The following is a 25,444-nucleotide window of genomic DNA, read 5'->3' as shown; positions in this document are numbered from 1 at the left end:
GGCAGCAGTATTAAGCACCAGAGAGTGGTGACATCATCAACAGGAGAAGGGGATCTGCTCAGTGAATCTGATTAGCCAACCCAAAGATTCAGCTTCAGGATTTATCCACATGGATGAATGTGCCTAGAAAGAAAAAAATCCAGGGCAAACTCTTGAAAGGAGTTCAGTAAGTGGAAACGTTAAAATAAGCCAGAAAAAAAAAAAAGAGGAAATGTAAGGAGGAGGAGTTAGAAACATGAACATCAGCAGGAAGGAGCCAAGCCCTTTCTGGCATCAAAAATAGAAGCAATAGATTTTTGTGAAGGATTTTGCTTATGACCTGTGTACTTCACTTGATCCTCAGTTCCTTTAAGAGCAAGAAGTGTCTAATCCATTCTTGTGTTTCCAGTACATATACAATGCCTACCACTGAATAGTCAACTAATGCAGAGGGAGAGAGGGAGAGGGGGAGATTGGAAGGAGAAAGGGGGGAATTAGAAGGGAAGGAGGGAGATCCTTTAAAAAGTTAAGTTAGTGATTCAGAAAGCATTTTCAATAGAATGGCTACAGTAAAAACCAGATTGCAAGAGGTTAAATATGTGACTCACAGAGAATGAAGACAATGAATGTAGAAAGGTTGATGGTGAAGAGGGGGTTGGGGAAGGGGGAGTTTGGGAAAATCACATACTGGTTTTTCTTTGCTTTTGTTTTGTTTGCTGTGATAGGAATCCCATTTGAGATATTATTCTATGAGTTTTTCCTTCTGATATTTAAAGTATTCAGTCAGCTCTGTCCTTATTCAAAAATCTTCTTGTTTTTTTTTTCTAATTGTTGTTTCCCCAAATTCTTAAGCCCTTCACAGAAATTTAGGGAATTTGTGGTTAAAGAACAAGTTTCTTGAAGGAAAATTAAGGAAGACCTATTTTCCCCAGACTAGAGTTTTCTATGGTCAGGGTAGAAGGAGTAAATTGAAAGAAAGCTAGCTGTGGGTTCCCAAAGCAGAGATAGGGAGCCCAGCAGGAGATAAAAGGAGATCAGACCTGAGAGACAGAGGGCTGTGTGATGTATCTAGAACTATAGGACTCTGGGCTCAGCAGTGATGCCCATATGCCAAGGACAGTGGAAACAGACTTCTCAATGGTGACGGGCAGACTAGTGACCAAGAGAACAATCGTTGCTCCCTTCACTCTCCCTTGTATTCTCAAGGAAATGCCACTGGGAAGAAAACCTACACCCTAAGAAGGAAAGATGTTAATATATTTTTGACCACATCCGAAGCATGGGGCTTTGAGTCAGAAATTAAGTTGTGTTATAAGGACAGAGAGGTAGTTGTTCACTGTGTTCATGGACTGAGCTCCACTGGAGCAGGTTTGCAAGCAGGGCAGCAGAGGTCTTGAAATGACAAAGTGCAATTAGAGGCACCCTGCACACATCTGTAGGCAGCACCCCCAAATGTCCAACTGGGCTGCCCTGAAAGAGAGGCCACGATAGGAGAGAGAGAAATTAAGTAAAAGCTCCTCAGATGATTTCTATTTTTTAAGTTTGGGGGCCAATTCAAAAAAAAAGAGAACAGAAAAGGTTTAGAACAGCAATCCCAAGGAGTTGTATGAAAAGACAAACCAATGGGTATACAGGTGAGCAGTAAGGAGTGCCCAGAGGCCTTTCAAGAGTGTGCAGACTGCAACAATGGAAACCAGCAGGTGCATATGCATTTACGGATCCGTGTGTGTATTTATAGTCTGCCTTGTTCAACAAAGGATGGAAGATGCTCATAGGGCACACATGAGAACCATAGGTGAAAAATAAATCAGAAGCAGAGAAAATATATACATATAGACTAGAATAGAATTCACAAGGAGGATACTCCAGGCAACATAATCCTGTGTGCTTCTCCAGCCAACACTCAGCCACCCGTACAAAGGATCAGGAATGTTCATAGCTGGGCTATTCTGTAGGAACAGTAAGAGAACAAAGAAAGTGGAGACGTGAACCCATTAGCTGCTCGTGACGCTGAGCTTTGTCAGAAGAGTGAAATCAAAATGGGATGGATATACTGAAAGAATTGGGGGAGGTGGATGGCAGAATACAATTAAGACAATAATAGGAAGAGATTGAAGAAGAAACAGAAGTTTGTGACCAAAGATTTCATGAGACAGACTGTCAGTTTGCTTAGATGCTGGGCAATGGGCATCTACTTAGGCATGTGTACTAACTGTATACTAGTTCACAATGACACATTCTACTCTGAAATCCAACCCTTCCCAGCTAGATAGTGACAGAATACTCAAGCCAATTCTGTGATTTTAGCCATTGAGTCAAAAATTATTTATTATCAGCTATATAATAGGCTAAGAACTGAGGATGAAAACAAATAAGACAAGGCCCGTGAGGTACTCAGGGGGGAAGTCAAGTTAAGCCAAGTAAGGGAAGCCAGGCAAAGTGATAAGTGCTGTAGTGAGATAGGGGCGGTGCTCTGGGCTGCAGCCCAAGTGGGCGCCATGCACAACCTACCCTGGGAAGTCAGCATCACCAAAGGGGACTTTGCCCTGTGTCTTGAAAGAAGAATTGGAGTTTCTGAGAGGAAACACAGCAGAGTGAAAATGTGTCAGGTCTTAAAGCCATGAATGTGTTTTGTAAATAGAAAGAAGTTCTGTGGGGCTCCCAGAGTACTTAGAGGCGAGTTCTCAATGAGGCTGAAAAGGGAGGCTGGGGCAGCCTGAGAGGGAGCTTGTGTGCCACCATGGATCCCATTAGACAAAGGAGGATCTGAAATTTTATTGGGGAAGTGACAAGGTGAGTGGTCTGCGGGAAGCAGTCTGGCAGTAGCATGGAGATTATCTCAGTGGGGGGGAAGAGAGTGGTCCGGGATTCTGTTTAGGAGCCTAATGGAATAGCTCATTTGAAATCAAACTGGGGTGAAGCAATCACAGGTAAAGTGTGCAGATGGGTACTCTGAAGACAGAATTCTCAAGGTCGCAGTAAAACCAACAGCTCTTGTTCACTTTCAGGGGCACCACGGAGAAGCATGATCTTCCAGGAGGGCAGCTGCAATATGTAGATAGAACTTTTTAAGTGTTTTTGCCTTTTGAGCCCTTCTCTGTGAATATGACTTAGGAAAAATAATCAGTATGACAAAAAAATTTATGTTCAAGGATGCTCACCATAGCATTTTCTAAAAATCAAAAACATCTTAAATGGGCAGTAAGGGGAGAATTTTTTTAAAAAAATTATGGCACAATGACACAAAACACTACTCTTTAATCATTAAAATTTGTGTTTTTAAAGACTATGCCACAGAATGGGAGAAGCACCCAAAAAAATTCAAGTTAAATATCAACTTTTACATTAAGTATAAAACAATATACAGCTTGACACAAATTTTCTAAATAAACATACATATGAATTAAAATATTAGATTAAAATCTGCCAAAAAGGTTAATTGCATTCACCTTGCAGTGGTGAGATGGTAGATAATTTTTATTTTTTTCTCTCCACCTTTCCATGTTTCCGAATTATGTTCAGTGAATATGTATTAATTACATAATCAGGCAGTTATTTTTAAAAATAAGTGAATACTGTAAAGCAAATTCACAAGTAATAAAATAAAGTTTGAGCTACTAGAAAACACAAGTAACTGAGAGAGAAATAAGTCTGTCTTTCAGCAAAGATGGAACAAGTCTGGATAATCATGCCCTCACTGACACTGGCATTTTTATTGCCATTGCCAAAGATTCAGAATCTAATTATGGTAACTTTGTCACTTCCCTATCCAAGAAAAAGGCAATTGCGAGGAGTAAAAAATAAGTTACTGCAATGCTATTATTGGTACAATTAAGACATAGATTTCTATGGGGATAGTCTTATTACATTTAGTGATATCCCTTTTCATTTTTATATATTTTTAAAAATTCTTAGTATAATGTATTCAGATTCCAAATTACCAGAAAACTCAAATAACCAGATTTTTCCCCCTAGGATATACAGCGGTCATTTACTTTTTGTGACAATGGCACTGAAATACTGTGAGATGTTTAGACACTTATTATTATCTCAAAACTCTTATGCAATGTTCAGAGTAGGGTTTTTTTTTTTTTCATCTTCTGACTCTATAAAAAATAGTTCATAAATTATGTAATGGACTTAATTATCTAAAATATTCAAATAACCAGAGACCCTCCACCCATGCGCTAACAATACTAAGTGAAGTAAATTTTCCACAATTTCATAATTGCTTAATTATTTTAGTAGCTGGTTGTTAGATGTAAGCAAAAAACTGTTATCCTCATTTACAGAAATTCAACTCTTGAACAGAATGTATGTAGCTGAATGGAGCTAGAAAAAACATCCATCCATGCTGACCAGTCTTCCTTTAAATTCATGACATTCCCAACTATTAATTTCAAGCTGCCCAGCAATCACTGTGCATTTCCTTAGTTCTAATCCTAGGAATATGATTCTGTATTTTCTCCTCTCTCCTCAAACTTCCAACACCTCCTCTGCCATCTTCACTCTTCATCCCTGACCTCGACTGCTATTTCACTGAGAAAATAGAAACAATCAGAAGAGAACTTCCACAAGTTCCCACCCACACGTCCACCCACCCACCAGCATCTGGGCCCTATGTACTGCCTTCTCTCCTGTTACCAGGGATGAACTGTCCACATTCCTATCTAAGGCTAAACTCTCCTCCGCTTGTTCACCAGATCCCAATCCTTTTAAATATTCAAGAACATTGCTCCAGAAATTCCTCCTTTTTCCTTCTCCCACATCATCATTGTTCTCCTCTTGACTGGATCATCTGCAGCATACAAACATGATGTTATTTCTCTCATCTATATTGTTCTCTAGCTACAAGTTCATATTTCCATTCTTCTTTACAGATATTCCTCTAAAGAGTTATCTAAGCTTCCATCTCTAAACCCTATTCTATCATTCTTTCTAGAACCCCTTTAATCAAGCTTTTGCCTCTTCTAAGCACCAAAACTGCTCTCCACCAATGGTGTCCATATTACTCATCCAATGGCCAATTCCTTTATTTGACTCCTCAGTAATGTTTACACCATTGTTCACTTCCTCCTTCTGGAAGTACTTTTTTAACTTGTCTTCCAAGACATTGAACTCTCTTGGTTTTCCTCCTATTTCTGAGTCTTTGCTCATTTCTCCTTATTTCATCAACTTCTTAACATGGGGTGTCCTAGGATTCAGTCCTTGGCCCTTTTCTCTCTTTCATGTGCATTTACTCTCTTAGTGATTGCATTTCTAACCATGGCTTAAAAGTCTACCCATATACTAACTACTCCTAAATTTGTATCTCTAGCCAGACCCTTCCCCTACCTCCAGACTAGATACCCAACTGCCAACTCACCATCTTTATCTGCATGTCTATTTAACACTTGATCTCACCATAGAAGACTTACTCCTCCTTCAGTCTTCCTCTTTTTACTTAGACCAAGGAGTCAAGCTTGATGCTCCTTTTTGTCTTACACTTTGGTCTATCAGCAACATCTGTCTTCAGAATACATCCAGAATCCGATGACTTCTTATCTTTTCTGCTGCTTTCTCCCTGACCCAAGTCATCATTATCTCTCTCCCGAATTATTTCAAAAACCTCCTGACTGGGTTCCATTGCTCCCCTGTGGTCTTTTCTCCAAGGAGCCAGAGACCCAAGGCTTCATAGTGGTCTAGAAGGGAATGCACAATCTACTTCACCCCAAACTTCACCTCTCTGACCTCATTCCCTATGATTCCTCCCCACACCCGCTCTACTCCTGTCACCCTGGTTTTCCTGTGGTTTGTCCAGCATACAAGGCACATTCCTTCTAAAGACTTTTCACTATTATTCCCTCTGCTCTTCCCCAGCTATCTCCATGACTCACTCTCTTGCCTCCCTCAGATCTTTGTACGGATGTCACCTGTTCAATGAGGCATTTCCTGACCATCCTATTTAAAACCACAACCCGCCCTCTCCACCAACACACCCTACTCCTCTACCTGCTTTATTTTTCTTCTCTGTGCTTATCACCATCTGCTATGTTATACTTCTTTGTTTAATCTGGCTAGGGGTTAGGGTGTGTTTATTGTTTGCTGTAGCTATAAGTGTAAGATTAAATTTTTCTCTGGTTTCCTTGTTTTTGTCTCTCTTGTCTTTGGGTTTCCTTAGAGATGTCTTAAATATCATCTGAGATGCACAGTTCTCTTAGTTGTTATTATAAAGGAGCTCTATGGTCAGGTATGGGGGAAGAGGAGGCATTCTATGATCCAACGATTAGGTCTCAGTCATTCAGTGAGCTTGTGCCCCTGAGACCTTCACAAGTGTTTCTGAGTACTTGGTTTTTTTCCCTCTTAGGACAGACGGGAAGGCTAAAAGGTGCTACAGTTGGGTATTTCCTTTTCTCTTGGTCAGTTCATAAAATCCTGGTAGTTTAAGCTCTGGTAAAATCGTTTCTCTTGAGGTCAGGCCTTGTTAAAAAGAACGGAATGCCCTGGGCATATTTCAGAATGGCTGCTTTCCCTCTCCCCTGCCAGAAATACACAGAGATTTTTCTCTGATTTTCATTGTGAGAAACTCTTAGGGTTCCTGTCACAAATGTAGGGTGGGGGCTTCCCTGGGACCGAGCCCCTCAGGAGTGGTTCTCTCTCAAACTTGTCCACACTGAGCCTGTAGCAATTCTTCAATTAAGTTTTCCAACTCTGGCACTAGTTCCCAAGGAGTTTTCTGTTCCTGGGCTTCTGAGTCTCTGTATCTGCCTTTTTGTCTCTCCAATATTCAGAGCAATGGTTTGTCCTATGACCTCGGTTCTCTGATGGACCCAAGAAGAGTTTTTGGTTTTTAGTTTCTTTAGTTTTTCCTTATTGTTGGGTGGAGGAGAGAGACAACTTCCAAGCTCTTTACTAGTTGAACCAGAAACCAGAAGTCCATATTACATATTTTATTCATTTATTTTTGTCTACTGTCCTTCTCACCTGCTGGAATGCAAGTTCTGTAAAGGGAGGGATTTCTGTCTGGTTTGTTTGCTGCAGTAACCCCAGGACCTAGAACAGTGCCTGATACATAGTAGGCTTTCAGATAATATTTCTTTGAAGAAATTGAATAAATGTAAAACCATCTCCTGGTAATTCCTAGCACAGAAACTTCCTAGTTGGAACCACTGAACAAGGACCTATCCCTCCACCTGGAAAGCTCTTTTCTATCCTCTACTTTGTACTCTGCCTGGTTAACTCCTATATATGCAAGGATGAGTTTAAATGTCAGTTCCTCAAGGAAACCTTTCCTGATCTTCAGGTTAAGGATCGCAAGCATTCATAATCCCACTATTGCCTCTCACATTTATTGTTGTAAATAATTACATAATCATGTATTTAATATTTATGTGTACCACAAGTTTATTAATTCTTTTAAGGGAGGAATTATATCTCTTCTGTTCATTTCAGTATCTCTAGGACTTAACAGACTGCTTGCACATATTAGATGCTCAGTAAATATTTGTTGCATGAATAAAAGCAAGATAACGGTATCATTACCACCTAACAAATCACCCCAAAACTTAGTGCCTTAAAAATAGCAATAATCATATAGTATCTCTCACATGTTCATAGACCCATCTTCTGTGTGTCAGGAATTCAAGACTGGCTTAGCTGAATGGTCTTGCTGGAGGTCTCTCATGAGGTTACTCTCAAGACATCAGCCAGAGAAACAGCTATCTGAAGACTGAAGGCTGGGGCTGAAGGATGAATTTTCATGGTGGATCCTTCACATGGCTGGCAACTTTGCAGTGGCCATGGACGGGAGGACTCTGTTCCTCTTGATGGTGGCCTCTTTTGAGCCTATTTGGATGTTCTAACAACATAATAGCTAGCCTCCCGCAGAGTGGGCAGTCTAAGAGAGATCTAATGGAAACATATATGTTATGCTCTAGCCTCAGAAGTCACAAGTCATGACTTCTGCCACATTCTGTTTGTTAAAAGGAAGTTCCTACATCAGACCCCATTTAAAGGGCAGATCATTTAACTCTCCACCTTTGTAAGAAATTGTGTCAAAGAATTTGTGGACTTAAACTAACAAATTACCGGCTAAAGGAATGAAGAAGAACTTGAGGTAGTGATTCAAAACCCAATTTTCCTAATTATTGAAGAAAAAAGGAAAAATAAGTCTGTAGTTTAAGAGCAATAGAACAAAGAATCAAACAGTAGATCAATATTTGGAGAGATTATTTTTTTTAATACCAACATGGTTTCAAAGGAGTAAAGTTCATAAATGATTCTCTACATTAGAATGTCTTATGGGGAAAAAAAGCAAATGCTAGAAGGTCAAAGTCCAACAGCAACACAGCTATACAAAACATATTTTTTTCCATAATATAATCAGTGGATAAGGTAATACATGGTAGTTGCAAAATAACTGCACCTTCCATCCTTTCAGGGGTTACAATACCCCAAAAATATCTGAAAACAAGAGAATCTTCTTCAGTCTGTCCATACATCTTTGGAGTTGTATGTTGATGGCAAGGAGCACATAGAATTACTTTTTCTACTGATTTATATCAGCCAAATATCTGATACTAGGATTGCAGAATTAAGCAGATAAAGTACAAGGTTAGAAGTTGAAGAGGCATAAAGTATATAATCAATTGTAATAGTACCACCATATATCTTTCCAAGCAGAACTTTACCACAAGCCAAGATCCTTAAACCACTTTTTATGAAGTTAGCTTCAATGTCTTAGCACAATTCCAATTTGGGTCTATACTATCTATTTGCTAAAAGTCTCTCTCTAGGTTTAATTGACTGCTGCTGTCTCCCTACCTTCCTTTCCTGGGCCATTGTGAGCATGGAAGAAAGGTTTGTAAATCACATAAATAATAAAGAGCCCATACCACATAAGAAATATGTAAATATAGGAAATGGTAATTTATAGAGGATGAAAAGTCCATTTAAAAAATACATGTGTGTGTCTGTGCATCTGTCTGTGTATATTCCTTTTTCATCTCACTTCCTGCTAAATGAAGATTGCACATAAGTGAGTTTTTGATATAACAAAAACTTACCCCTTCAGGTACTCAAACATTGATAGTTTAATTTAATCACTATAAACAGACATTTTTGTAAAATACTATAGATTTTTCTATATACTTAAACAAAGTATGCTAAACTTTAAATGCTATTTGATGATTCCAGATTACCTTTATGATTATTGAGGATTTCTCTATATTTTACAAAATAACCTAATGCAACAGTAAGATGATTTGATTAGGAATCACAATGACTTCATCAAGTTCTTCAACCACCCCAACAGTTTCCTCATCTGTAAAATAGGAGTAATATCTTCACTGAATTTCTTGTTTATGATAAATACTTAATTATATAACATATGTAAATGTTATCAATCAACTATTGAATGTAAGAATGTCAATACTAAAATAAATGAATTTTTAGCCCACGAAGTATTATGCAACTCTGATTTTGATGATTTTGTTTTATTGTATATAACTCATGATTTGGAGGGTAGGAATCAAGATGGCAGAGGAGTAAGACATGGTACTCACCTTCTCCCACAAGCATATCTAAAAAACCCATCTAGATGTATAACAGTTTGCACAGAACATCTACTGAATGCTGGCAGAAGACCTGAAATCTCCAAAAAGGGCAAGAAACCCTCCACATAACTGGGTAGAACAAAAGGGGAGAAAAGAGAGAGAGAAAGGACTCAGGATGGGACTAGCACTCCCAAGAGGGAGCTGTGAAAAAGGAAAGGAACCCACACCCTGGGAAACAACCTAACCAATGGGGAGATCAGCTGAGACAGAGGTACCTCAAAGCCTCAGAGAAAAGTGCAGCAGCTGGACTGAAGAGGGCAAATCAAAGAGAGAGCTACAGAGACCATCAGTACCACCTCCTAGGACACCACAACCTGAGATGCTCAGAAGGGAGCTGGGCAGTGAGACTCAGGCTCTGGAGGTCAGGTCCAGGGATGGCTATATGGAGACAGCCTGAGGGGTTAGGGAGCAGTGCACCACAGCCAAGAGAACCTGGGAGAAGGTATGGACCTGCAGGATAAACAAGGTGCTATTGTTGGGGAGGACAAGAGGAGGAGAAGCAGACTCCCAGGAGGACTATCTGTCTCTGTGCACATGAGGACTCTCAGAAGGTTGAGCTATAGGCAGTGAGGTGCCTTTTCCCGGGTTACCAGCAGCAGGCCCCCTTTGCATGGGCTACAGGTGGTGGCAACTCCTGTGTGGGCTACATGGGGCGCCTCTTGCATAGTCTACAGGCAGCAGGGGCAAACCACCGCGGTCATCTCAGACTCCAGAGGTGGGCGTGGCCTACCACCACTAGGGGTCCATGAACAGTCACCACCTGTGGCCCCAGTCACCTTAGAGGTAAGCACAAAGGAGGGCACTGCAACTGAGCACCACCTGTTGTTGCTCTCACTCCCCTGGGCAAGCACACACCCTGCTGCTGCCACTGCCAGATGCTCCAGGGACCACCTACACCTGCCTGAGGGTCATTGATACTTCCCAGGGCCCTGCAACTAGAAATAGCCTGCACCACCTTCCTGGTACTGGCTCTGCCCATTGCCTCCATATCACTGGAAGCACACGCAGCACCCAATCAAGAGGATAACAGCTAGCACACAATGAGGAAAGAGACATTAAGCATCCAAACCAAAATCAGCCCTCACACCAAAAATAAATAGAAAGCCGTCACAAAACGCCCAGGGGCACTCTCACACATAAATAACCTCCAAGACTACAGTAGTTGTTTTCCCTAAACTCACAGAAAAAGAAAAATATAAGCAAAATGAAGAAGCTCAGGAGCCATTCCCAGTTAAAAGAACAGGAGAATTCCCCTGAAGGAGCAAACAATGAAAAGACCTCTGCAGTCTAACAGACACTGAGTTCAAAATACTAAAGGAAATACCAAGTGAAAACACTGAAGGAATTAAAGGAGAATATGAAGAAATTGAGAGTGGATATAAACAGTAATGTAGATTACTTTAGAAAGGAAATAGAAAATATGAGGAGGAGCCAAGAAAATTAGAAAATTCATTTGCAGAGCCACGAACTGAGTTAAAGACACCGAAGAGCAGAATGAATAATACAGAAGAATGAATTAGAGACTTGGGAAATAGAGTAATGGAAATCACTCAATTTCAGGACAGTAGAGAGAAAACCATGAAAAAACATGAAAGTAATGTAAGAAATCTATGGGATAATATAAAGCAGGCCAATCTACACACAATAGGGATTGCAGAAGGAGAAGAAAAAGAAAAGGGAATTAAAATATATTTGAAGAAACTATAGCTGAAAACTTTCCAAATTTAATGGAAATAGATATCAAGATACAGGAAGCACAGAGGGCCCAGACAAGTTGAACCCAAATAGGCCCACACCAAGACATAATAAAAATGAAAAAAGTTAAAGAGAGGATTCTAAAGATAGCAAGAGAAAAACTAAGTATTAATTATAAGGGAACCCCCATAAGGCTATCAGCTAATTTCTCTACAGAAATACCACAGCCCAGAAGAGAGTGCCAAGATATATTCAATGTTCTAAAAGGGAAAAATTTGCAGCCTAGAATACTCTACCCAACAAGAATATCATTTAAAATAGAAAGAGAAATAAAGAATTTCTCCAACAAACAAAAATTAAAAGAGTATAGTAATACTAAACCCATTCTAAAAGAAATTCTTAAAGGGATCCTCTAAATAAAAAAAGAAGTAAGAAGAAATAGGATGGAGGAAATCACATGGAAAGTAATCATTTAAATAAGCCAGTTAACAGATCTAAAAGGCAAAAAAAAAAAAAAAAAAAAAAAAGCTATTGTAAAAGTGACAATAAACGCAAGGAATAGCAAAAGGATAAACATGAAGATGTTAAAAAAGGGAGTGGGTCAGTGGAAACAAATATGACTAGTATCCATGAGGACACAGGTTCAACCCTGGTCTCGCTCAGTGGGTTAAAGATCCAGCATTGCCATGAGCTGTGGTATAGGTCTCAGATGTGGCTTGGATCCCGTGTTGCTATGGCTGTGGTGTAGGCCAGCAGCTGCAGCACCAATTCAACCCCTAGCCTGGGAACCTCCATATGCCATGGCTGCGGCCCTAACAAGACAGAAAGACCAAAAAAAAAAGATGTTAAAAAAAGGACATCAAAATCATAAAATGTGGGGAAGGAAAGTACAAAAATCTAGACTCTGTTTTATAACAATGTGTTTGAGCCTATGTGACTAACAGGCTAAAGCAAGCAGATATAGGAAGGAGTTAACATACTTGAAAAACAGGGCAACCACAAATCAAAACCAAACAATACATTCATAAAAACTAAAAAGAGGACACAAGCATAAAATAAAAGGAAATCATCCAACCAAAAAAAGAAAGGAACAAAGGAGAAACAGAGAATCAACTGGAAAACAAGCTTTAAAATGGTAATAAATACTTACTTATCAACATTACCTTAAATGTTAATGGACTGAATGCTCCAATCAAAAGACATAGAGTGGCAGACTGGATAAAAAAAAGCAAGAGCCTACAATATGCTGCCTATATGAGACTCACTTTAGGGAAAGGACACATATAAATTCAAAGTGAGGGGATAGAAAAAGATATTTCATACTCATGGAAAAGACAGGAAGGCAGGAGTTGCAATACTCATATCAGGCAAAATCGACTTTGAAACAAAGGCCATAAAAGAAACACAAATAAGGACACTATTTAATGGTAAAAGGATCTATTCGAGAAGAGGAATATTATACTCATCAACATATATGCCCCTAATATAGAAGCACCCAAATACATATAACAAATACTAACAGACATAAAAGGAGAAATTGATGGGAATACAATAATAGTAGGAGATTTTAACACCCCACTCATATCAATGGACAGATACTTTAGACAGAAAATCAGGATGGCAAAAAAGGAGTTCCTGTCATAGCAAGGAGGAAATGAATCCAACTTGGAACCATGAGGTTTTGGGTTCAATCCCTGGTCTCAGTGGGTTAAGGATCTGGTGTTGCCATGAGCTGTGGTGTAAGTCACAGCTGCAGCTCGAGTATGGCATTGCTGTGGCTGTGGTGTAGGCCAGCAGCTGTGGCTCAAAGTAGATCCATCGTGGCGCAGTGGTTAACGAATCCGACTAGGAACCATGAGGTTGCGGGTTCAGTCCCTGCCCTTGCTCAGTGGGTTAACAATCCGGTGTTGCCATGAGCTGCAGTGTAGGTTGCAGACGCGGCTCGGATCCCACGTTGCTGCGCCTCTGGCATAGGCCGGAGGCTATAGCTCCGATTCGACCCCTAGCCTGGGAACCTCCATATCCCGTGGGAGGGGCCCAAGAAATGGCAAAAAGACAAAAGAAAAAAAAAGAATACAAAGTAGACCCTTAGCCTGGGAAACTCCACATGTTGAGGGTGCAGCCCTAAAAAGAAAAAAAAACAAAAAAAAAAACAAAAAAAGATGGCAACAGTGATCCTAAAGGACACAATAGAAAACTTGGACTTAATTGATATTTTTCAAGACATTGCATCCAAAAAAATCAGAATATACATTATTTTCAATTGCACATGGAACACTCTCAAGGACTGACCACATACTGGGGCAAAAAAATAACTTCAACTTAAGAGTATAGAAATTACTTCAAGTATCTTCTCTGACCACAATGGCATGAAACTAGAAATCAACCACAAGAAAAGAAATGAGAAAAAACTGACTACGTGGAAACTAAACAACATGCTACTAAAAAAACAGTGGGTCAATGAGGAAATCAAAAGGAAAATTAAAAATACCTCAAGACATGATAATGAAAACACAACCATTCAAAATCTATGGGATGCTGCAAAAGCAGTGCTTAGAGGGATGTTCATAGTGATTCAGGCCTTCCTCAAAAAAGAAAAATCTCAAATTTACAACTTAACCTACCACCTAAAAGAATTAGAAAAGGAAGAACAAAAAAACCTAAAGTCAGAATAAGGAAGGAAATCATAAAATCAAAGAGGAAATCAATAAAATAGAGATTCAAAAAACGATAGAAAAAATCAAAATCAAAGCTGATTCTTTGAAAGGGTAAACAAAATTGACAAACCTCTGGCCAGACTCACAAAGAAGAGGAGGGGAAAAAACCCAAATAAACAAAATAAGAAATGAAAAAGGAGAAATCTCGATACTGCAGAAATACAAAAAACCATAAGAGAACACTATGAACAATTATATGCCAACAAATTTGATAACCTAGAAGAAATGGACAACTTCCTAGAGACATACAGCCTGTCAAAACTGAATCAAGAAGAAATACATCAATTGAACAGATTGATCAATAGAAATTAAATTGAATATGTAATAAAAACACTCCCTACAAACAAAAGTCCTGGACCAGATGGCTTCACAGGTGAATTCTACAAAACATACAAAGAAGAACTTATACCCATCCGTCTTAAATTTTTTCCAAAAGGTTGAAGAAGAAGAAATAATCCCAAAGACATTGTATGAAACCACCACAACCCTAATGCCAAAACCAGACAAAGATACTACCAAAAAAGAAAATTATAGGCCAATATCTTTGATGAATATAGATGCAAAAATTCTCAACAAAATTTTAGCCAACTGAATCCAACAGCATATAAAAAAGATCATACACTATGACCAAGATTTGATTCATCACAAGTTCACTATATACATACATATTCTTTTTCTCATATTATATATATATATATACACACATATGTATTAATCGGTCACTTTGCTGCACAGCAGAAATGACAGAACCTTCTAAATCAACTATAGTAAACATTTTGTTTAAATATATAAAAAATAAAGCATGATTCCCCAAAGCAGTTAGATTATGTTTAAAGTTACAATAATTAGATTCTGAATGGAATAAATAGATTACACCAAATGGATTCTCCTATGGAAAAAGTATTTATTTTTAATTACTGATTTTTATACTACTGATTTTTGGTTTATGGGTTCTCTTTTGCTTATTTTTTCCTTCTCTGCTCTATCTGGTAGGTTGAGTTTTCGAAATGAGGGGCCTCTGAATAACTGAAGTTTTATCATTTCTGTATCTTTTCTTAGCACAAATGCAAATGCTATGAGTACTTTACTTAATATTCCCATGTTGATTGCCTCTAAAAATAAATATAAAAATATGGCCAACACTGAGCAACATAGAATGGTCAGCATGACCATGACCACTGACCATGACCATCATAGTTAAGTCTCCAGAGCATTCAGGAAAAGTTCTACATCGATACACTTCTCATATTATCATCAGAACTTACTGCACTGGTTTCTAAGAAACCATAGGCTCGGCCAGTCACATAGCTAAGCAGAGCAGATAATGTGTGTGTGTGGGGGGGGGGGGCATTCTCTCTCCAGAGCTGTTGTGTAAAGCAATGTTTCTCTTCTCTAGAGAAAACTTCCAACCTCACCTTCCCAATTCCATCACAGAACAAAATGAACAACTGAACTCTGGAGGCTCTAGGCTCCAAATTGGACAGAGATTCTGACAATCATTTCATGATGATGCCTAAGGTACAGTTTTCTAAACATTGTGGGAGTTCCCATTGTGGCTCACCAATAACAAACCTGACTAGTATCCATGAGGACTTGGGTTCAATTCCTGGCCCTGTTCAGTGGGTTAACAATCTGGCATTGCTGTGAGCTGTGGTGTAGGTCACAGATGCTGGCGTTGCTGTGACTGTGGTATAGGCTGGCAACTGCAGCTCTGATTCGACCCCTAGCTGGGGAGCTTCCATATGCCATGGGTGCCGCCCTAAAAAGACAAAAAACAAAAACAAAAAACACCGCACTGTGGTTCAGGGCATCAGCATCAGCTGGCAAACTTACTGCTGGTTCTGACCTCACACTATTGAAGCTGAAACATAGGTATTTGTACTTTTACCAAAACACCAAGTGGTTTTCCTGAGCACATCATTTTTGAGAACCACTCGTCAAAGTTGGATGACTAAGGGTGCTCACCAATCTGCATCATCTCACTGAAGATAGAATATTCCACAGAGAGGCACAGGATTCTGCCATTCTTCCACCCCAGTAAACACCTATCAGAGACTAGTGCTCTGATTTCATTCCTTTAGCAAGTATTTACCAAGCTCCTACCACATGCAATGTGGTGGGTGCCAGCTTTACAGCAATGAATAAAGCAGATATGGTCTCTTCCATCCCTAAGCTTAAAATCCTGTGGTAGGAGGAAGAAGAGACAATATATTAAGTAAATAATGACTCAAGTCTCCCTATATTATCATGGGTGTTGCAAAGGAAAACTGGATATCTGAGAAAGTGTAACTAGTGCTACAATATTGTGTATAGGAGTGGTCAGAGAAGGCTCTGTTGAGAAATAACATTCAATTTGAGATTTAATAATGGGTGCTAATTAGTGGTATGGGCAATCCAAGAGCTTTTACCAGCGGGTACATGAACCCTGCGGGAGCAAGGAATTTCACTTCTTGCACATGCTTGTTCTCAAACTGTAGTTTCAGGTCCACTGAGCAGTGTGCCTTAAAGCAGCTTAGGAAAATACCAGTCAGAATCAGAAGGGAGTCCACATGACTGGCGGGGTCCATTAAGAAATCTCATTCCTGCTTTTTTGTTCATTTATTATCTGTTTTCAATCTGGGGTTCTAGTAATCAGATTTTACATAGTGTGACCTAAAACAGTGGTTCTCAATCCTGGCTGTACACTGGATTTTCCCAGGAAGCTTAAAAAAATACCAATGGCTTGGCCGCACTCCTAGAAATTCTGATTTAATTGGTCTGGGGTGTAGTTGGGACATGAGGATTTTTCTAAAGCTCCCCAGATGATTCTAACATGTAAACAATTTTAAGAATCACTATTGAAAGAAGGAAAAAAAATGAAGTTGAATTGATCAACAAGGAGAGCCAATGAAATGGTTAAAAATAATTTGTGTGTTTTGCATCTCTCTTCTGGAAAGCAAAGAAGAACTGGCAAAATCAAACCTTAGATGACTAGCACACCAACCATTAAAGATAGCCTCATTGGCTCTCTACTTCACATACAGAAGACCCTCTTTGGTACTCAGTTTATTTGTATGAGGCCATTCTTTATGCCTAGGGCTTTGTGTGCTGGGCTGAGGAAAAAGATGAAAATGCAGGCTAAGAATACATTTTCCCTCAGAAAATCTTAAGTCCACTGGGAAAGATAGAGTTAATATCCACAAAATAATAAAATGGACATAGCATAGGAATTAACTGAGACAATGGAAGTTCAAGAGATGAGGAACAAACTTCACTAAAGCTGGGCAGCTTGAAAGAGACAGTAGGATATGGGATTTATGTGACCTTGGGAGCAAGAAAAGGAGTGAGCCCAGGCAAGGAAGAAGGAATAACAATCACAGAAAAAGGGGAATGGAGAAGAGACCTACCTTCTTGCTCCCAGGGTGGGAGCTGGAAATAGGAAGAAATCAGCTTTCTCTTCAGTTGAAGTTAGCCAATAACCAACAGCCATTATTACATCTTCTTTTTCAGAGAACCCTTCTTTTTAGGCATCTCCCCTCATAGTGTAGAGGACTGATTTTGTTTTTCCATTCTCTTCAATCAAGAAAGTGACTAGGAATTCCCTGGTGGTCTAGCAGTTAAGGACGTGGCATTTTTAACTACTCTGACTCAGGTTTAATCCCTGGCCTGGGAACTTCTGCATGCTGTGGATGTGGCCAAAAATTAAAGAAAAAAGAAAAAAAGGACTAATCTTTGATTTCTGAATGCTTCGATGTGAGCTGATAGATTTTTACAATTTTCAGTTCCTCCAAGGTCCTCTGGCCTTCCTGTCATAGGTAGATAATATAGCCTTTCACATTCTAGTGGTATATTTGGATCACTCAGGTACAGGTTGCACCAACAACCTACCTAAAGAGAAATCAAATCACAGCTCTACCATATCATGTCTTTGCTAAGTGACAGGCACTGTGGGGAGCACTGCACATGTTATATCTTATTTAATGTTCACAACGTTTCACTAAAAAACTGTTATCCCCATTTTGTCAGATGAAAATCATAATGTTTATAGAAGGGAAGTAATTTGCCCATTCACAGAGTAAGTGGTAGAGTCTAGACTTGTGCCCACACCTACCTGTTCCAAAGTTTAACATATAGGTACTGTCTTTTTCAAATTTTGTAACAGTCAAGAAATCAGTATTTTTTTTCTTTTTTTTTTGCCTACACCTGCAGCATGCAAAAGTTCCCAGACCAGGGATTGAACTCAAGCCACAGCAGTGACAATGCTGAATACTTAACTATTAGGCCACCAGGGCACTGCAAGAAATTAAGATTCTTGGTCAGAGAACTGCAAGAAATTAAGATCCTTGGTATTACTTTACTACACCTAAGACCTCATGATCACTGTGCAGCAGAACCACCTGTGATACATTCTTAACCTGAGAACTGAGATCCATCCTCAGAACTACTGAATGAGAATATCTGGGGCAGAGCATGGAAATCTGTAATATTGTCTGGGCCCTACAGGTGTTTATAATGTGCAGCCTGAATGGAGATGAATTATCCTATTTAGTGGCAAGGGCTGGGAAACGCGTCTGTGGCCTAAAGGCTACTTCCTTTGCTTGTGTGCAGGTGTTTCTAAGGCTCCTCACCTAAGAGAGGTCAGATTTGGGCATCATCAAATAATGGTAGTCTTGCTAATTATGATCGATGATCATAATCATGATCAATGTCTTTGAATGTGTTTACAACCAGCATGTGATTACCATAGACAAAGAGACTTGGGATAACCACCACAGGCAGCAAGAACCAGAAAAGGGGAGTATTTGGAAATAAAGTGGGATACATGAGTTTGGGTCAATCCTTTACCCTTTTGGGAAGCAACAGTTAATATTTGCATTATTCAGAAGACCATTATTTAGAATGAAATAAAAATATTTAGTTTTAAACTAAATTTTCTTTCTTTAGGGAAAAAGTTTATCACTTAAGGGCTGTTTATGTGAAATGAGACCTATAAAAGAAACAGCATTTTTTCATCTTCCTTAAGGATTGAAGTACTAAGAAGAAGGCAAAAATAAAATGAAGGTTCATAAGCTTCTTCTTTTTTTTTTTTTTTTTTTTTTTTTTTTTTTGCTATGCCCATGGCATGTGGAAGTTTCCAGGCTAGGGATCAAACCTGTGCCAAAGCAGTGACTGAGGCCACTGCAGTGACAACACCGGATACTTAACCCATTGCCCAAGGGAACTCTAAGCTTTGTAAGCTTTATAAAGCACCTATCAATCATTTGCTTCATTGTGGCCTACTTGAAACTCTGTACTAATACATTATTCCATTAGCAATTGAAAGTTATCAAGAAACATATTTGAGTTGAGTTGTTGGACATTTGCTAAGTATAAATCCAAGAGAATATAAATGATAAGTCATCTTCTGGAGATAGGAGGTTTACCTATCATTAGATCTTATGTAACAACTTATAACTGCCAGGCTTTCAAAAATAGACAAGGACATAGCAATTAAAGACAGTTTGGGAACACATAAACTCACTCCAAGCAATAAAATTAAGGCCATAAATTTCTTTGCCTACCAGCTCCTGCATGTTCATTTGTTGTTACAAATAATTTAATATAGATAGGGAAGGCAAACTAATATCCCTACATTCTATGATTCCCTAGGAAGTGGCAGTTATCAGTGGAAATTAACAGAGAGAAAAAGTAGAAGAGAGCAATTAACTGTTGCTTTATCAAGTCCAAATTGCAACAGGTTTTCTTAGTGGCCAGTTTTATACAACTAGAACCTTCTGCCATTGATGAAAACAAATTGTTGGAACTTATTCTTAGGGCAGTCTCACCTAGTATAAACATCTCTAAAGCATCAACTGAAAAATAGGCATGTACTCAGCAGAGAAGAACCTAGAATAGCAAGGTATGTAGAAGAGTTTTATGTAAACACCTTTGATGACATAGGCTTACAATGATCATTGGTGGCAGTTCTGTAACCACTGCTAGATTGAGGGTCTGCTGAGTATTGGTGCTTCAGGCATTGCTGCACCAAGACCCACTCCTCTCAGTAATAATTCTGAGTATTAAGTAATAAGGCTCTCAGTGAGTAGGACTCACTTGGCAAAGGTAAAGAAAGGAAAAAGGCTGAGTGATGGAACATATTTTAAAGTGAATTCTCCATTTAACCTCTTCATTCTAAGTTTATAGTATCATAAAACATTCCATCTGGAAGGGACCTTGAAGATCATCCAGCAGCTCTTTCATTTTACAGGTGCAGAAACTCAGACCCAGAGGACTTAAGTGGCTAGTTCAAGGTCATATTCCTAGTTCATCGCTGAACTACTGGGTGTATCATCAGTGCCCCAACTTATTAGAGAGAGACAGAGACAGATATTCCTTTAACATTCTACCAACTAGAAATTCTTTGAGGTTAACAACTAGCTCTTTTCTTTCTTTCTTTCTTTTTTTTTTTTTTGGAAGGTGCTAAACTCATTGGTCATTCCTGTATTAATGCCTTGAGTGCTTTAGACAGGCAACATCTAGCTGTTTCTGTGAAAGTGTGAAAGGAAGGTTTGTTTAAAACTATGTGGAGGGAAGCAGAGAGACTCTATCCCACAGGAATGTAGGAGGTTTGCTAAACTTGCCATCACATTTTAAAATGTCTATCCCTAAGTCCTAACTTACTACTTGTATGACCTTAAGAAAGTGATTTAATGTCCCTGAGCCTCAATTTCCTCATATAACCAGGATAATAACAATTACTTCCAAGGCTGTTATAAAATTAGATTTCAGGTTGTTAAGTAAATTATGAAAATAACCAACAAAAATGCCTTGCATTTGGTAGGTGCTCATAAAACTTTATTTTTCTTTTCATTCACCAGTACCCCTACCAGAAAAGTTTAATATAATCAAAGTGGTTTTTAGACCTTCTGGGCCCAAATTTCTTTATGAATAAAATAAAGATAAGCTAATCTACTTCATACAGTCCTTGTGAAGATAAAAATGTGATAAGGTCTGTGAAAGTGCCATGTAAAATATACATGATTATACACACAAGGGTTGATGCTGTTATTATTATGACCACACCCCAGTACCTCAGCCCCAACACTATGTTTTCCAACTGGCTTAAAACACCTTCATCTTTCCTCTCCAAGTACCTGACAGTCTTCCTTCCACTCCTAACTTGCCTTCTTCTCAAGGTCAAATTAACAGTTCCTCAGTCTTTCCTGTATGCTAGAGTGCTGAGGTACTACATAGCAAAGCCTGGTTTCTCTGCTCTACCCAACTCCTTTACAGCACATGTTTATTATTTAATTTGGCACTCACCACATTTTGTTAGCCATCTTTTTACACATAACGTATATGGATTCCTCTCCTAGATTACTGGACTGGGCCCTTCAAGGACAAATAATAGCTTTTTTGTTTTTCTTTTTTCTTTTTGCTTTTTGAAAACTCACAAATCTAACAGAGTACTTCAGTGGGAGCAGGCTCACAACACTCATCTGTTAAATGATCAACCAATTATAGTATTGAATTTGGCAAAAACCTTGTTTTAGTTACTCTACTTATATTAAAAATTACTGGACAACTTAATGGAGTAAAACAACCATTTATAATGCGGATTCTGTAGGTCAGGAATTTGGACAGGGCAAGAGGAAATGGTGTGTATTTGTTCCTAGACGGCAGACATTGAACGGCTTGAAGGGATAGGGGTTGTAATTGTCTGAAGACTCATTTGCTCACAATTAATGCTAGCTGCCCCCGGGGAACTTAATAGGAGTTATTGACTGGAACATATATACATGGCCTCTTCACATGGCCTGGGCTTCTTCACAATATTGTGCCTTTCATATGACCTACCCTCAGAAGTCACACAGCATTACTGCAGTCATATTCTACCGGAGGGAGAAACACCAGCCCCCATGGGTTCAAAGGAGGGGAAAGAAACTTCACCTCTTGATGGCAAAGTACCCTGGTTCTGAAGCAGCATGTAACAGTAGAAATGCCATATACCCTTTTTTCTTTTTTTTTTTTTTCTGGAAATGTGATCTGTTACAGGCATTATTGTTTTAATAAAACAATACCAAGTTTTTCTGTGTTTTGAATTTAAGGGGCTGTCTTACTCTTGAGTCTCTAAATAGATGGCCTGAAGTTTAGAGTTCATTTGTTTTATGAACTGAGAAAGAAAGGCATAGAAAAGATGTGGGCATTGTAAGCGTGGGTCCAAGCACTCTTCTCCAGTGGTCAACTAGAAATTCAGGGCAACAGGTTCATCATTTACTATTAAGGTAGTAAGCCCCATATTTGGCATTTGATTGGAGCTTCTTTTGCTCCCTAAAAGGTGCCTTATCCTTGTTGATACCACAAAATTGGTTTCCTGGTTGATTTCCCTGTCTGAGAGCTGACTCTTTCCTTGTCTCAAGTAACAATCTCTTTCAGATGTTGTCATAATCAATAGCTTATCAATGGTTGCATGGCTAAGGGAGAGTAGAAGACTGTTTTCAAGGGTAAATATTCTTTACTTTTCTATGAGAGGTTCAGGACTATCTCTTATCAGTGCTTATTCACCCCTAGCCACTAAACAACAAATCAAACAAACAAAAATGGATAAGGTGGCAAATAAAGCCATTACAATCCATAGAGTATAAAAACTAACCTGCAGACATGTATTATTGTAACAGTGAAGCAGGCTTCTCCAAGAAAGGTACACAGTAGATGTTCTACATGGTCAGTTTACAGACTGCTTGTTCTCTTCCAAGACATGCAGCAGGCAAAACTATGAGACAGTAAAATTTGTATTTCACCCTTCCTTCCCATGCCTCTCCACACACACACACCCTCTCCTGTTAGTGCTTTTTCCTGCTCTATCCACACTTCATAGCACAGGCCACCATGAAAGCTACTCACTCGGGCCTTCTGACTGCTAAGAAAATTTCTTGAGTCCTCTCCATGTAAAAAAACTACATGATTTTCTAGGTTGCTTACCCAGCTTCTCAGAGTTCTGAAGCCAATCTGTTCTACTGGCCATGATTAATTGGTTAATTAGTTCTTCCTTTCAGGTAAACTATTAAGATCTTCTGGGGAACTCATAAATTTCAAAATCAAACTTATGGTTACTAAAGGGGAAATCATTGCAGGGAAAGATAAAGCAGGGGGAAATGGGGTTGGCATATACACTACTATGTATAGAATAGATAACCAGCAAGGACCTGCTGTATAGCACAGAGAAATCTACTTAATATATATATATTCTATATCTCTGTATATCTATATATAATCTGATTCACTTTGCTGTACACCTGAAATTAATAAAACATTGTAAATAAATTATACACCAACTAAAATCTTTAAAAGACCAAAAAAGAAGAAATAGATATAACCTTGCAAAAAAAAAAAAAATCTGCTGGGGTCCTAGATCCCTGGACTTCAAAAAACAGTAGCAAGAATCAACAATACTTAGTAAAAGCCTTTAAAAAAGTGAAAGTCTTTTGACGTGCCAATTAGACTTCTAGGAAAATATGCCAGGTAAAACACTGAACCCAATGGTGTGTGTAATATAGATGTTTACCAACATATTACTTATTATAATGAAACTTTGGAAATAATCTGAATATCCAAAAGTAGGGGAATGGTTAAATACAGTTGAGTATACCCAATTAAATAATTGTTAAATAATGACAAGGAATTCACATAATGGGATAATATACAAATCCTTAAAATAATAAATTAAATATATATTTACTGATATGGAATTCTTTGATAATATATTACAAAATATAAAAAGTAGGTTACAAAGCATAATCCTGGAAGGATATACACAAAAATGTGTTATAAAACCTCTGGCAGATGTTTTGGGATTATTTTTATTTTTACTATTTTTGCTTATTTGAACTTCCTATTTTTAACCCAATGATGAGCAATACTTGCAATTTCTTTTTAGTTAAATAAGTTTAAAACTAGAGGTAGGACAGTAGAAAATCTATCTTGACCAGAGAGTCAACACACTAAGAGAGCACTCAACCTTTGCTGGTAAGAAATGAGTGGGAGAACATTATATATTGTACATACCAGAAATTTCCAGGAGCTCCCTATGTTGGCTCAGTGGTAATGAACCCAACTAGTATCAATAAGGATTTGGATTTGATCCCTGCCCTCGCTCAGTGGGTTAAGGATCTGGTGTTACCGTGCACTGTGGTGTAGATCGCAGACTCAGCTCGGATCCTACATTGTTGTGTCTGTGGCATAGGCCAGCAACCGCAGCTCTGATTCGACCCCTAGTCTGGGAATTTCCATATGTGATATGTGGCACATGTGGCCCCAAAAAGCAAAAAAAAAGAAATATCCTCAGGAAGAATAGAATATGTAGCTTAAAGAAACCCTTGGATAAGGCAAGCACTAGGATTAGATGTGACACCTCCCAAGGGGCATGCTTAAGGCCCATTTTCATCTTTTTAAATTTTTATTTTATATTGGAGTATAGATGATTTACAATATTGTGTTAGTTGCAGGTATATAGCAAAATGATTCAGATATATTTTTTTCATTCTTTTCAGATTATTTTCCCATATGGGTTATTATAGAATATTGAGTAGAGTTCCCTGTGCTATACAGTAGGTCCTTGTTGATTATCTCTATTATATGTATTAGTATGTATATGTTAATCTCAGACTCCTACTTTATCCCTCCTCTCCCATTTCCCCCTTGGTAGCCACAAATTTGTTTTCTATTTTTAAAGACATTCTATTTTTTAGAGTTGGTATTGTTTTTTAAAGAATCCACATATAAGTCGTGATATCATATTACATTTATCTTTCTCTGGCTTACTTCACTCAGTGTGATCGTCTCTAGGTCCATCTATTTTGCTGCAAATGGCATTAATTCATTCTATTTTATGGCTCAGTAGTATTCCATTGTGTTTTGTGTGTGTGTGTGTGTGTGTGTGTACTGCATCTTCTTTATCCATTCCTCTGTCATTGAACATTTAGGTAGGTTCCATGTCTTGTCTATTGTAAGTAGTGCTGCAATGAACAATGGGGTGCATATATATTTTCCAATTATGGTTTTCTCTGGATATATGTTAAGGCCCATTTTCTAAGAGGTGGGTCAAGTTAACTTCCAGGTTTCTGATGGCTGAATGGTGTCTGTGAACTTGGGGACAGCACTGAAGTGCTTGGACCCAAAATGAACAGGCCAAGCTCTACTTCTATTGGTCTTTTTTCTACACTTTTCTCCTAGAGCACTCAGCCTCTCCTCCACTTAAATATTTAAATGTTTAAAGGAAATTGATTTGTAGGGATGCCAAATTTTCAGTCTGCCCAGGACACTCACATGCTTCATTCCAATTCTGAATCCAGCACATAAATTCTCAGGGTTCAAGTCTCATTCAAAAGACCAGTCCTGGAGTTACTGCTTCCAAATGGCATCTTCAAAGGACTATATTTAGAACTATCAAGAGGCCTGCTATAAAAGCTCCTTAAGAGTTGTCATGAATAAGACTTTGGCACC

The 25,444-nt window shown here is 38.6% G+C and overlaps 1 protein-coding gene across 2 annotated transcripts in view; it reads right to left on the bottom strand.

Annotated features, from left to right (window-relative positions):
* Window positions 1-25,444, bottom strand: part of LOC106506784 (basic salivary proline-rich protein 2-like) — a 120,974-nt gene that overhangs the window by 37,338 nt on the left and 58,192 nt on the right. The gene's annotated exons all lie outside the window — the stretch shown is intronic.

This window comes from Sus scrofa, chromosome 1, assembly GCF_000003025.6.
Source record: "Sus scrofa isolate TJ Tabasco breed Duroc chromosome 1, Sscrofa11.1, whole genome shotgun sequence".
Classification (NCBI taxonomy): domain Eukaryota; kingdom Metazoa; phylum Chordata; class Mammalia; order Artiodactyla; family Suidae; genus Sus; species Sus scrofa.
Note: the sequence above shows the minus strand (reverse complement) of the source record. Positions and strands in the feature narration are given on the sequence as shown.